The 15,639-nt window shown below is 38.8% G+C and overlaps 1 long non-coding RNA gene across 2 annotated transcripts in view; it reads right to left on the bottom strand.

Annotated features, from left to right (window-relative positions):
• Positions 1 to 14,887, bottom strand: part of LOC137048509 (uncharacterized) — a 35,206-nt gene extending 20,319 nt beyond the window's left edge. The window contains exons 1-4 of one of the 2 annotated variants that reach the window (XR_010899427.1): positions 14,616 to 14,887; positions 14,369 to 14,448; positions 13,354 to 13,466; positions 5,642 to 5,917 (exon numbers count right to left, since the gene is read on the bottom strand). This is a non-coding gene — a long non-coding RNA (uncharacterized lncRNA). Of the gene's footprint in view, positions 1 to 5,641; positions 5,918 to 13,353; positions 13,467 to 14,368; positions 14,449 to 14,615 lie in introns of those variants that run through there. The other variant, XR_010899428.1, reaches the window with a different exon arrangement.
• Positions 14,888 to 15,639: the final 752 nt, after the last annotated feature.

Here is a 15,639-nt window from a genome sequence, read left to right as displayed (position 1 = left end):
AGGGACCTGAAGTTGGTGATATTTTGTTGTGCCTGACTGACTTTTAATTTTTGAATTAATAAGGTTTTCTTGTGATATTGTGAGGGGGAAAAAAATGGCAAAATGAGACTAATTTGCAAAGCATTTTTGATAACAGCTCCAGTGATAAACAGAGAAGTACTTTAACAAGATTCATTGGTCTCTGTGAAACACCAGTTGTCATCAGTATGCACAGTGATAGTGTCATTCTCTTCTCGGCTTGGTCAATATTGTGGGCGCCACACACACACACACACTCGGGGCAAGGTAGAGTAATGTGACTCGCTCACTCCAGGACCGTGTGGGTCACATCCTACAACAACATTGATTTTCCTGATGAGGATCTCGTCTCTGTTTAACCCGACCATGTCAACTTGCCCCTGAACATATCCACACCACCACTTCCATTGATTCCTGCTCTCTGACTCCTCAGCATTTAGGAGTTACATTTTGTTTGGGTGGGCCTTTTACATTTGGACGTCTCTCGTGTGCTGGCTTCAAGCGCGTCACCGCTGGCCAAATCACTCGTCGGGGACTGTCGGATGAATTTCCAAATTCATCTCTCCAGAGATTTTAATACATTTCCCTGCTTGTTAAATCACACATATTATTTATGCTTTGAGCTAAGTGTGCGTTTGGAAAATGAAAATCAAATTAACTAATGTAAATTCTCATATCACACATCAATCAATGAGCATTTGCTCTTGAGAGGATTTATTATTCAACAAAATTAAATATGTTTCATGTAATGTGATGACATGGAAAAATGTAAAATGTGTAAAACTGAAAACTATCCCTGCAGAATCCCAGCCGGCCGTCCCCTCGAGTCCAGATTTGTGACAGAATCCAGATAAAAACTGCACCCTCTGCTGTTGTGTATATTGCAACTTCACTCTCTTCTCCCAAAAAATGAAGATTAAAGATGTAATAACAGACAGGGTTTTAGATCATCTCTATATCACAGGTTGTTGTTTTTTATTAGTATTATTATTATTTAAAAAAAAAAAAAAAGTCTTCTGCATTTCTCAAATTCAATAATGGGTTGTTTTATGAAACATTGTTAGGTCGGTCGCTTCAATGTGACCTTGCTTTATACAACTGTGACAACATAGGACACCAGATGAAAAAAAAAGGAACAATTATAAATTCCTTCCCCTAAATCTGTCTCTGGATTAAGAGATGAATGAGGAGGAATAATTATGCTTTAATTATTCACGTTTCTCCAAGGCATTTTTCAGACATCCTCAAGCACAAGCTCTTCCGTACAAAAGCATATCGATGCTGATAACATTCTTCTTAAAATCCTAAAAATCACATCAGGCTGGCCAAGTTTGATTTCAAAAATAAATAAATAAAAAGCAAGGAAATGCATCGGTTGTATCCTCACAATCCTTCTCCCCTTCCCTCTCTTCAGTTCTCGTTCACTATACCTCGACCATTTTTTACAGCCCCAGACATTCCCCTTAAATACTACCATATGCAAATCGTGTGCATGCAATTTGCATATTTAAGTATTTAACTCCGCATATTTATTGGATTTGGAAGCCTGGCTGATCATTGATTTATCCGCCCCTGGCAATCATATTTCCATATTTGTACGATTTTAATGACGGTGATAATTCAAGGATGCACAGAGTATATGTTTTGAACGATATGTTTAATTATGTCCTCAAAGCATCATCACTTTGGCTGGCTGATGAAGAAGAAGGGAGAACTGAAGCAAAGAGGGACAAGTTATCAGAAATATGAATCCCTGAAAAACAGCCGTTTCCCGTCGCCCGCCTCAACTTCATCGAGAGGAAAGGAAGCAGATAGAAAAGGCGAGATTGCTGTAATTGCGTTGCGGCCACAAGCTCCTAACCACGAAAAATTAAGGTCAAAAACGGAAATAATTTATAGCAATAAAGCTTCGAGATGAAAGCACGAAGGGAGAGATGGAGAGAGGAGCGGAGAAAGAGAGCCTGCTAACCTTTGTACATAAACATGTGATTAAGTGTGACACTCCTTCACGACAAATTCAATCACGGTTTGAGAGAGAGGCAGAACCTGGCCCTCTCCTCTCCAACGGGGAAACTTTCTCTGCCACATCCCTTTATACAGGGTGTCACTATTTATAGGTTCCCCAACGGGAGGAGACGTTCGGAAACACACGGACACACACACACAAGATGGCATTGACTAGCATTCGGCCAGTTGGCTGCATCAAGCGGCAGAGAAATGTGCCATATTGAATATACTCAGTGAAGAGATCACATGGTCATTTTGCCATTAACCATACAAGAAGCTAATTCATTTGATTATTTTATCCCGCACCCATTTTGTTAACGCTATAGGACAAAAGAATAAATCATGTAATATTCACTGTTCATCAAAGTTTTCAATCACTTTGTCAAAATATGCTTCACGTTTTCCTGGTTGTGATATTAAAACATATTTGGCAATTTAATGTATCTGATACATGTAATAAAATGCAATTAGATGTATGCTAATTTCTGAAACGTATGCATAATTAATGTTATCTACACAAAATGTCATTCATTGGCTAGGTGTTCGCTCATTACACTAATTCATTTTAATAGATCCGCGCAGTGGGTGGGGCAAGAATCAGTCATAGTCCTTATAATGTCACTGTAGCCAGTTCACACCACGGATTTTACATTTCATTAAAACTCTCACCCCAATCAAAACAGAATATTTTTGAATATTTTGTCTAATAGAAGGCAATAATTAGAATGAAACAAAATTGACGAGCATAATGTATTCCTTAAAACATATATTACAAAATATTAGCATTAGTATGGACTATAAATATCTATATAACTGTCTATATAAAGTCTATATTTATATAAAATGTAAAAACAGAAGAGATTTTTTAAAGTATGTAAACAGATTTATTAATTTACTGTCTACATAATCCCATTTTAAGTCTATTTTCCAGGGCAGTTTTTTTCCCTGCCCTTGCCATCTGTAGAGTTATCAAACCTGATGTTTACTTGCTTCTATTCTTCCCCAACACATGATGATTTGAATAGACCCTTGTGTGTTTCTTATCAGATCTGGCTGGTGTGTGTGTGTGTGTGTGTGTGTGTGTGTGTGTGTGTGTGTGTGTGTGTGTGTGTGTGTGTGTGTGTGTGTGTGTGTGTGTGTGTGTGTGTTGTGGGAAGCTATCAAATGCCTTCTCGGGGTAAAATAATAGCAATCCTTTGCATATGAAAAACAGACAGTATTTTTTTTTTAATCTAGAAATTGAGATTTGGCTTTATTTCTGATAAGAACAATTTTCACAATTATTTAACAAGCTCAAAATAGAACATATTTACGAAGTATGGAAATATAAAAAAAGAAAAAAGACAAAGTGATATGATTTATAAATGTAATTAAACTTAAGCTATTTTTAACTCTTTCGTTCCTTTTTATAAATGCACAAAAATCGGAACTATTTAAGGATCTGTAATAAACAACAGCGCGTGTCTGCGTTCTTTGACCTGTCTTCCCACCCTTTTACAGTGCTTTCCACAAACACACAAACATGAACACAAGTGCACAGCAGAAAAACAGATGTCACAACGGCAGATAGAGACCAAATTTCAAGATCACCTGAACAGCATTCACAAAAGACAAAGTACACCTGGTTAAAAGCGGCCACGATTCACACTTCACACATCACACACAGACACACCTCACAGATCTTACACCTCATTATCATCAGTGCTTGTTAATTGCAGCAGTGCTGCTCCGCAGTGTAAGTCTTCTTTTAATTAAGGTGCTCTATAAGGGGAGTTCCTATTACATGTGCTTTGTCCTTGCCGTAATTGCCCTCCCGACACCCCATTCTCCACTGCCTTTCTTTTTTTTCCCCTCCTCCTATCACTTTAACGTACAAGCTCCCTGGACATAGTGCCACGGGGCACCTCCGGGGACCTAACCATCGTCTAGCCTTCGTGTGGCCCAAAGGATCCAATGTGAAAACACCCCCGTGTGACTCTATAGCGTGTGTAAATGATTTCTCCCGAGCTCTGCACCATAAACACTTCGGTTAATATGCTCAATGAGGGAAAAAAATAATAAATGAAACTGGTCAAACATCCTTTTTTCATTTTTGTTGAACCGTCCGGGTGAAATTCTTGCTCTGACATTCAAATCAAATTAGTGTACTTTGACGATGACGCCATACACTGCTAAATCCATTCAAAGATCCAGCTCTTCCTTTTGCGTGGAAAAGAAAGCTAACGCCATCTACTGCCCAAAAGCGTCCAAACAACCCCACAGCACCAACATCTCTATCCAAGCCGGCCTTAATTGGGAAATAATTGCAAATTTTAAAGGGGACAATTTCATCTCCTTGCCTTATCATTTATTTCAGTTTCTTGTTCTGCCCTGACACACAGAAAAGAAAGGGGGAAAACTTCAATTAGCTGCATTCTTGAAAGATGTTCTTCGCCTTAATGTTTCGAGCAAAGAACTTAAATTCATGTAAATAACGAGTCTCAATTAAAAAAAGGAAAGACAAGCCTTGGCCAATTATCCCGGCCCGCGGAGTCTCTTGGGTTGAGAGAGCAGTGGAACTCTGCTGGCTGAGTGCTACACATTAGCTCATTGGCTTTTGAACACACAATAAGCAGAAAGCCCTCAAGTCATTAGTAGGGAGCTCTCCATTTCCTTCTAAAGCCTTCTTCGCTGTTACTCTAAATGTGGCGGGCACCATTTGAAACCGAACACACTGAGGACTGTGGCAATTAAATGTTTCTTTTTAAAAAAAGAGAAAAGATGAATAAAAGACTTTAGTATTTCTTTTCAGGACTGGGTGGCCTAATGAAGAACAGACAATGTGTAGTATAGTAAAATCCGTCATTGTTTTATTATGTAGATCGATAATTGAAAATACATGTTATATTAAATTAATAAAACAAATTTAAACACATTATTAAATACTAAAATAATATTTCCTTGAATAAATACAATCTTTGAAAATTGTTCTGTAAGAAGGTTCTAGACTCAATTTTAAAGAACACTTTATGCCACTTTAAAGAGAACTCTTAAATCATATTCTCATGTTTAACAAGTTACTTACATTTTTATTGATGATTGATGACAAAACAAAAAAGGAAAACTAAATTAATAAACCTAAACTAAATCCATGAAATTATCCCATGAACCCCTAAAAATATGAATCACATGACAGAATCCTAAGGTTATACAGAACTTTTCGTTTTAATACTATATGTGACCCCGGACCACAGGCATGTCATAAGTGTACTTCTTTCTTTTCTTTTTAATTGAGATGTATACAGTAAATAAATACAATAAATATGTAATAAATAAGCTCTTAATTGATGTATGGTTTGTTAGGACAGGACAATATTTGGCCAACATCTGGAATCTGAGGGTGCAAAAAAAAAATCTAAATATTGAGAAAATCGCCTTTAAAGATGTCCAAATTAAGTCCTTAGCAATGCATATTACTAATAATATTTTTTTGATATATATAATTATGGTAGGAAATTTACAACATATCTTCATGGAACATGATCTTTACTTAATACCCTAATAATTTTTGGCATAAAAGAAACATTTATAATTTTGACATTTGCCACAAATATACCCGTGTGACTTATGACTGGTTTTGAGTAGAGAGTAGAGAGAGTAGAGTAGCCTTTATTGTCATTGTACTGTGACAGTACAATGAAATTTAGGGTGCTCCCACAGAGCCACCCTTGCACCACACAGACAAATAAAAACACATAATATACATAAAACATAAAAAAACTAATAAAAAGTTAAAAAATCTTAAGTGTCTATAGTTCAGCATCAAAGTGCAGGTAGAGGGAGGTGACTGATTGTCTGCTCTTCAGAGCAAAGTGGTCCTTTGTGGTCCTGGGTCACATATGTGGAATTTGTCCTGGAACAAAAACAGCACTCAAACGCACATATGTGATACAAGGAAATTGAGTCTTTCTGGATTCATATTTTATGTGTGTGTGTTTAACAAACTCCATAGAAATAAATGCATAAAGCTGAAAGTAGCATGCTTCTTTAGTTTACGTCTATATTTGAAGAACCTCCAAGTCCATCTGACATTTTTCTTTTAAATTAATTTTTTTTCTGGCTCTATGTTTAGATACAGTAATTTGACTTTAATGGCAAATGAAAAGTTTATTAGTCAGTTATTGACATGCCTTATTTTCAAAAATGTTTACTCTATCTGAAAATAAGGCACGTCAATAACTGACTAAACTTTTCATTGCCATTAAAGTGGAATTACTGAACCTAAACATAGAAGCCTGATAAAAATCATTTAAAAGAGAAATGTCAGGCGGACTGACATTTTGCATCTAAAGTCTTCATTTACAAATGCAGTCTATTTTTTCTAAAGTGGTGGTGCATCTGCTATTTTTGTAAACTCAACGAGAGATCATCACGTATAAGAAATCAACTGTATGTGTATAAATTGTTAAACTAATGGGGATATGTCAGCTTCGGCTGCTAACATGCCATGTTCTTATTGTTTGCAATCAAATCAAAGTCTTGCACGCTGTTACCAGATGAAGAGCGGCGTTAATGTTATAAAACCGGCTTGTTTCTGAGTTCATATTCACAGCGATACCCACTCTCTCCGTTTTTCTTTTTCCATTCTCCTCCGCCGTACCCATTTCCTCAGCGTTTTATCTTTTACGCTGTTTATCTTGTGAATTCCCTCACATATTTCCTCCTCACCTCCTTGCATCTTTCTATCTCTATTCCCCGGTAGCCTCTGAAGTGAATGCACAAATTACATCCCTCCACCTTTTTACTCTGCACTAAATCTTTCCTTTTTTCCACTTTGCTGAGCTTGAATATTTCATTCCCCCCATCAAATATGCATCCCATTAATTAAGTGAAATTACTCCCGACTGCCAAATATTCGCTGCCGATGACTGTCAACACAAGATGCACGGCTTTGAACTTCTAATGACACGGCCTCACTTTCAGCTGAGTTACAGCCTTCAGAAAAGCGTCCGCGGGCACACGATCAACGCCCTTCCTTGATGCCAAAGCCTGGAATTAAGTGCCGGTTTCTTTTTCCTCCGGCTTTTCAACAAGCCTCACAATGGATGACACACGCGCACTTGACAAGCAAGAACTTCCATTTTAATTATATACCTTTTCCTCATCTTTTAATTGCTGTTGTTAATCAGTCATTAACTTCTCCCGCCCCCCTCCCAAGCCCGAATCCTAAATCTCCCGCGCAACATCTCAATAAATTCCCGCGCGCCCCTCCCCGCGCCGGCTCTAACGTGTAATTTCATTTATTTTTAAAACTGTCATTTTTCCAAACAGAGGTATTTGTTATTTGTTCCAAAGGGCTTGACAGTAAGGGGATTTTAATCATAACTTGCATTAAATTATCAGTCTCCGGATCTGTCAAGAGGATAAATTCAAGACGACGTTAAAGACGCCGCTATTGAGTAATTGTGTTCTGGGCAACACTAATATTACCACTGACTGATTCCAAACAATGGTGATTGAGCTATAGGGCTATTTGCCTTTCACCCTCCCTCGATAATTCCAACCTGTCCGAAAAGCCAAAGGACTCGATATGAGTACAGATACAGGGGTGACAATGGGCCTATTTGTCTCTCCTCCCTCTGAAAAGAAACAGATGTTTCTGGAGGAACTGACTTCTGGAGTAACATGCGCCAAAGCGCCACTTTAAACTGGGTGGGAGTGGCGCGCTGATATGATATGACAGACAGGGCCGAGATGGCTTGACAACAACAGGAAGGGCTCGAAAAAGATCTTAGTACGCCACGCTGGGGCGAACGAGGACCCCTGCGACAAAGCAACAAATGAACTTTTAATGACTGTGGCGACTCGACATATGAAACACACACACACACACACACACACACACACACACACAAAAAAAAATCATAATAGAAACATAACAGAAACCCTGTGGCATATTTACACAGACACAGACCTGTAAAATTGATATCCTTTTTAACATCACGGCTCTTCCTTAATATTGTTATTCAACCCATACGCATCACAGTATAGTGCTAACCAATAATTACAATCTATGAGCTGGCGGCACGGCCATGACAACAGTACTTAAGTCTCGTTAATACAGGGTGTCTGTTCTGGCCCTTGTGGCAGATTATGCGAAGTAACTTCCTCCTATGTTGTGAAAGAATATGAATAATACGCTACTAATAATTAGCGGCGTCGGGAAACCTAAACTTAAACTGATGATTAGTTTAAGCATCATATACGAATTATCAAAAGATCAAGTGCTTCCTTTTCAAAAGTCATCGCATACTTCTGTGAAAAAAGTAAAACATTTACGTTACGCAATTTTGACCGCTTGCCACCGGCTGCTTCGCAGTTGAAGAATTGGGTTGTCGGGGCCAGGGCGTGAGCGGGGAGGGCCGAGAAAGCCCTGAGAAACACATACGTGGCGTCTAGACAAATTATAACCTCATCTGTTTTGCCTAATGAATTATGCAAAAAGGGGACCTGGCTTGGGCTTGGCTAAAAGTAAATATTTAATATTCATCCTCGCAGTCTGAAATTACAAAACACTTTGCATGGCTAAATGTTTCTCCACCTCGGCGAAATTGCCCATTTTGGCCAATTTGGTTCGTGCGTCTGAAGACGTTGATTTGGATATATCGAGCTTTTAAAGCCGACCCGCTTGGTGAGACTCTTTTTGTTGTACAGTAACCACAAATAAATGGCTTTCACAATTAGAGGTTTAAATAATGCAATGGCTCATGTTCAGTCCTAAGCAGGATTCCAATGAGCTTTCTAATGCATGTAATGATTAAGTGTAATTCAAATACCAACTGTGTTGTTCAAAATCTGACAGGCAATAATTTGCTCTATTATATTGTGCCATTTAATTGCCTGCTACCGACAACCTCTGACGTGCCATGAAGCAATGATTTACAATTACTCCAGCAGTAAAGATCAGGGGATGACAATATAATCATCTACGCAGAGATCCCTTCTCATCTGCCACAACTAGTGAGGCAAGTAAAAATAGTTTGGAGCTTGTAGTTTTAACTCCACTCTATTTGAGGATTAGAAGATATTACAGCTGCGGAGGACGTTTAACAATAGCAGTTGTGTTAAGAGCTGGCTGCGGCGGGATGAGGCGAGTCAAGATGTCGGTTTGCTGTCAGGGACAGGCCTCACGCGCTAACGGAGGGACATTATTGTTGGGGGTAAAGCGTTACTGATGTCGGAGTTTAATCTAAATGAGGAAACGCCAAGTGGAAGATCAAGCAACAGACTCTGTTTCCCCATCCATCCTCTTATGGACTCCGTAAGACTTTATTACCATATAAATGATAAAGGATAACGTAAAGAGAAGGAAAAAAACGCAATAATTGCGCTTCCCTACGTTGCTGTCTGATGTAAATGTTTCGAAAAGACAAAATAAGCAAATCGACGGTCTCCAACAAAGTTAAGTATCCTGCCCTAATTTGAGTGTGGAATTATGGAAAACAAGTTTACTCCATATTAAACCAATGTTTCACAGCATTTAAGGAGCTGATACATAATTTAGCGCTTACAAAAACGAGCACAGCATGTCGAGGAAGGGAGGGTGGGGGTGCGGGGGGGTCCTTAGAGGGAAGGCAAGGCTGCTGAGTGCACTGCCTGTTTAAAAATGATGGAGGAGAACAGGGGATTCTCATTAAGTGGCTTCACTCCACCCCGAGCAGCAGACACTAGAGAGAATGCAGACAAAATCACAGGCTCGTGTTTCCCCATTAAATATGAAGGATTGTGCAATATGTGCAGGCAGGCAGTTTGCCGGGGTCAGCCGTCGCACTCTTTCTGCTGTTTCTGCAGGTCATGTCATGATGACCGACTTTACCCCGTGTTCAATCAGTTCCTTGTGTTTTAGGAGATGGGGCAGGAAAATAATAACACGAGGCAGGGGGACTTTTAATGAGGACAAATTAGACTCGGGGAGCAGAAAGCTGCGAGGGACGAGAAGTTTCATTACATGACCTACATGGAGAGAGCGTTTTTCAAACGTGGCAAACTCATTGACAGGACGATCGGCCTTGATTTCAACTTCAACTCCTGTTGAAACTGAGAGAAACTACTAAGGGAAAGCATTTCAGCCACTTGACGATGTCATTCAGTGGGGACAAAAAGTATCTGGGCACTTTTGGAGACTTATATTGTGTTACTTTCCAGGGTATTTTAATAATAATAAATAAAAAACATTATATCAAACCAAGTGGCAATGCAAACAAAGGATGCAAAACTTTTTTTAAACTAAAACTTTTCAACAAGTTTCCATCACATTAACTATGGAAACTATGGAAGAGTTATGAAATGTTTTGTTTGGAAAGCTTTTTTGTGTTATCTTTCATTAAAATAAATCTTGGTTTATATGTTCTTATACAATAACAAGACAATTATACATTTTTAAAAGATGACTTCGCCTTTTGGGATCCAAAACAACACTGGAACCCGTGGACAAAAAGACATTTTTCAAAATATTATCTTTTTGTGCTTTACAGAAGTCATGCGACTGGTCGCAGCGAAGGTTAAACATACACATACAACATCATTCATGCTTTGACGAATCACAGATCCAAAATCAGCTGCCCACCTCATAACCGCAGTGAACCGTAAGCTGAAACCGATCCCAAAGCGGGTTGTCGAAGTGCAGCTCCGCGATCGCTCACCGGCCCTACTTGACACGGCTTTTACTTTGATCTCCCCTGTCTCCGATTCATTGGCTGCCGACTTCACTGACTCCAATCTGACCCAGATAAAGACTCTGACCTTTCCGACCAACTCCATTACATGCAGCTGTACTGGGTACAAGCTCTTAAACGACTGCGGTTTAAATGTGGCCATTACTGGAGCCGGTGTCTGCAAAGATTTCATTGTCACAGCCCGGCAAAGGGAAGATGGCCACACAAAATGACTCTTGACCTTCATTTACATTCGTTAATCAAATGTCACACAGAGTCTGCATTTATCAGCGGGTTCGTGTCTATCTCCTGAGATGATTTGTGTTTTCAAACAGGTAAATAGAAGGGTCTGCTACGGCGACGTGGTCACTCGGTGGCGTTCGCCGCTTTGTGCTGATTCTGAGAACAAGATGCAGGTGAGATGAGATTTATTCAGATCATTAAGAGAAAAGGAAGATTGAATCTAATTATAGTCCACGCAGCTGAAATGAGAATCTGCAAAACAAGTCTCGAATAAAGTGACCAGTGCCATTTTGTCATATATAAATAACACAGAAGCTCACCAACGGATTCGTTCCGATAGAATAAGCATGTCGTGAACAGCACAGCTAATGACCTGAGTGGTACATTTTGCATTCTAATTCATTCAGCACCTAATTGTGAGTGGACACCACAGATAGCCGCCCTCTCTCTCCTCATCTCTCCCCAGACTGCAGAGAAGCCCTGCTCAGAAAGGTCAAAATGGCCGACATTAATCAGATCGCCATATCCACAACCCCTCCCCGCCATCGTTACTGTGCTAATCACTCTGGGTTTGGTTGCAGAGAGGTTTACTCCTAATTATTGTCATTAATAAATCAGACGAGTCAGGCTGTCGGGATGAAAGAGAGGCCGTCCCTGCTTGCCATCCATCAGAGAGGCAGAGTGCAGGAGAGTCCAGTCATTAAGAAGCCTTTGAGACACACGGCCGCATCGGGGACTCGGCAGCTCAGACAATAATACGCCTAACTTTTTCATCAACCTGTGGCTTCCGCAACCAACCAGGAGACGAGGATCCTGGAAAATCATCAGTCACGTACAAAGGAGCGAGTTAAAAAATAAAAGAACGAATGTTGCAGAAAGCAGGGCGCTGTGGGATTTTGCTAATGCAAATGTCTGTGTACATTACATGGAGACATCCAAAAGTCTGAGAACACATTGAAAATCGGAAGGAAGCAAAGTTCCAGTATTTTTTAACTGTTTAAACACAAAATAAATAAAATCATGCTGTGTAGCACAGGAGATTTCGAATCAAAATGAAACATTTTGGGGTTTTGTATATAAAAGAAAGACAACGAAAGCATTTTTACTAGTAGAAGTAGACACAGATATTGAACTGATACCAAATTTGCAATCTATTTTGTAATACTTTTGAGAATATCAAATGTTGAGAATATCAAAATGTAGTCAAAAATGTTGAATTCATTTTACATCTTATTTTACTCTATATATATTGTGGGAAAAGTTCACAGTGGATATTAATTACTTTTAAATCATTTAAATTTTAAATAATTTTACCATACATACAGACACGCATGCACAAAAAAAGACAGTTCAAAAGCTTGCAAGTTTTTTTAAGAAATACTTTTATAAACATATAAATAAAGTGGGGGAGGGATACTTTTACTCAGCAAGGATGTTTAAATGTATCAAAAATGACAGTCAATAATTTCAAATAAATGCTATTTATATTATATATGTTGTGTGTTTTTACACTTTATTTTCATCAAAGAATCCTGAAAAATGCACTAGCATTATTATATAACCAGCACAGCTGTTTTCAAATCAGCATATTAAAATGATTTATGAAGGATCATGTGATACTGAAGACTGGAGTAACGGTTTTGTTGTTTTTTTAAATTAGGATCTTTGCGAATTATGATGATGTAGATGTGCATTTTAATCACAGATGCCATCTAAATTCTTCGCATTCTAGTGCCTTAACCCCCGAACAAAAATATTCACTCAAAAACCAGCAACCATCAGTGTGCTCGTTTCACAACACATGCAGACACACAAACTCACTCGGTAACCACGCGTGTTGAGGACACCAGTTAAAGCTTGCCGTATATCTGTGTATGTGCGTGTGCTTCCCATGCCGCAGGGAGAGAGAGATGGAGAGAGACGTGGCATCGCGCTGCCATCACATCTCATCAAATTAAGGAAGTCCATTCCACTTAAACGAGTTCTGTGAATCTAAAATCGACCATTAATGCAGTGTCATGTTAAATTAATACTGTCATCTAAATTACTGGTATGAATCTTTCACATTTGAAATGAGACCAAGAATGACTTATTCATTCTCTGCTATCTCCTCTGATGTCATCCCCATTAAACATAACCAGGCGAGCTGTCTTGGCCTAATTGTATTAGAGTGTTAAGGGAGTGTTAGGCTGTTCAGAAATCATCATTTAGTATGCTGATCAACGGCTTTAGAGAACTGAATAATATCTGAAATGAGACGCACAACGAGGCATGCTGCAGCTGACAAGGCATGAGAGAGAGACATCAAGGAAATACGAATGCCGGACAGTATGTCCACATACATTTGACAGTGAAAAGAAGGAGTTCAAGAGTGAGAGACTTAAGTGCCTACCATGTGTCGTGCCAATCTGACATAAACATGAAAGGAGGTGCGACCCGGACACATGCCCTGGCATCTCTCCAGCAGCAAGGCAAGTCCTTATAGGCTGAAAATGTTTGACTTCACTGCAAGGAAAAGGGCAAACACTGCTGAAAACTTTTAAAAATTCAGATTTTTTTATTAATGTGTAAGAGAGACAAGCTAATGTAATCTGGTAATGAGCCAGACCTCATAAAACTAGTGGAGCTCAACTTCCTCCTTCAGTTTTATGGAGGCTGGCTGCAGGTGAGACTGATCCTGATTTACTGTCTATTCTGTGCACCACATCTCATGTTAGATGTGTCTCTATATGTTTGAGGTCTGAAATGAGTAATACAATCAGACCATAGGTTGTCTTTGCATTATGACCAACATAAACAATACTGCGGTAAATTAACACATGCAGAACGCTACACAGGTTGTGCAAAATTCACAATTAAGGAAGTGACTATCTTTCAACTCATGACAGGAAGTAAGACTAAAATCTAAATTAGAATGTCAGGAAGAGGACATTAATTGTATTTTAAAGATATCCGAGATAGTAAAGCATTCTGGGAAATGACGTGTTTAGTCTATCTATCTATCTATCTATCTATCTATCTATCTATCTATCTATCTATCTATCTATCTATCTATACCATTTTCAAGCCGAAATTCAGTTGTTGTCTTGGCAATAAATATAAATACATGTAATGTAAATAAATTGTATACACTACAAACATCAATGTAATTCTCTGAGTTTATCTTTGGATTAATTCGACGTTCATAGGGTACAGGAAGATTCGAACTAGAAACTCTGAATCCTCTTGTTTTCACTCTCTCTCTCTTTCTTTTTACTTCAATTCACATTTAGGAATTGAATTGTAATTTAAAGGGCATTCACAATTAAATTTTGAATAGACTACACTATTCATAGAATATCTGTCATGTTTACATCAAAAGTCATATTTTAACGAGCAATATGTCTTACCTCAAAAGCGTAACTTACCTGAACCATTTACTGTTAGCCTACGTCAGCAAAGAATCCTCGCTGAAAAGTTTGGAACAACCTTAACGCCAAAGGTTTTCCTGTTAACCATAGTTTAAACCATAACACTGTTGTTACAACAGTTATTGAACAAAATATGCTACTATTAAACAGTTACAGGCCTACTAAAATGCAAGCGTGATACTGATATTCACCACAACTCTAAACAAAAGAATTTTAAAATGACAAAATTCTGAAAGCTTCTTGCCCATTTTGATATAATTTCAATATTCATTCATTGCAATTTTGCAGCATTAAAACGTGTTATTTTGGAAGAATCTGTCACCATGCCATTTAATTAATAAAAAAAAAGAATATGGTTAAGTGCTACAAAAAAATGAAATGCGCGCAAATCACGTGTCCTGGTTGCTAAATATTGAAAGCCGCGTGCATTGAAATCTGACAATAACAAGCATTTGTCGCCATCTAGTGGCACAAATGAGAAAAGGCTGCTCCTCACATTAAGTGTGCACTGTTGTAAACCCCCAAGCCTCAAGCTTAAAAAAATCTGCTGCTTCAACACCTTCCAAAAAAGTCTCCATTGTGCCGGCCCCTGAGACAAGAGGGACCCATAGGGACCTCTACAAGCCTTTGAATTTGAAAACCGTCTCTACAAGGGATTGAATTTAAACAATGACCATGCTTACAACTGTTAACTTTTCTCTACTGAAAGGTGGCAAAAAATTGTATTTGCTGATACAGAAGAGCAGTTCTACAGGCAAACAAAACACTCAAATATTTTATTGGTACAAGCTCGCAAAGACTGCTGCACAACAATCCATCCCAGCCTTTTGTCTTGGTAAACATTAAACCAGCAACTCTATTTCATGGCCAAGTTTAGATCATAGACAGAACAACCTGTGTTTGCGGTGAGGTCTGACATTTTTGAACTAGTCAGAGCTGATGAAATGTGGCTGCTCCTTACAGCAAGGCCTGGTAAACAGTTTTGTATTCAAATTCTCCTGCTTTGCAACTCTTCCCACTGACAACCATTGCCACAGGCCAAGATATCTCACAAAGCCGATGTGCATTTCAACATGGTGTGTTCAAAAAAAAAAGATCAGATGGACTGAAACTGTTCTGAACACCAGCAAAAGAGAGGGAGAGACATAAAAAATCTTAAGGGCAGAGATAGGCTGTCTGGTCACATTTAGAGACTGGGTGTCATGGGAAAATAGCGCCACCAGACAAGTTTGTCCATTTGGATTCATCTACCTCGCCTGGCTGTGGTT

Source organism: Pseudorasbora parva, chromosome 19 (assembly GCF_024679245.1).
Source record: "Pseudorasbora parva isolate DD20220531a chromosome 19, ASM2467924v1, whole genome shotgun sequence".
Taxonomy (NCBI): Eukaryota; Metazoa; Chordata; class Actinopteri; order Cypriniformes; family Gobionidae; genus Pseudorasbora; species Pseudorasbora parva.
This window is presented reverse-complemented; position numbering and strand designations above follow the sequence as displayed.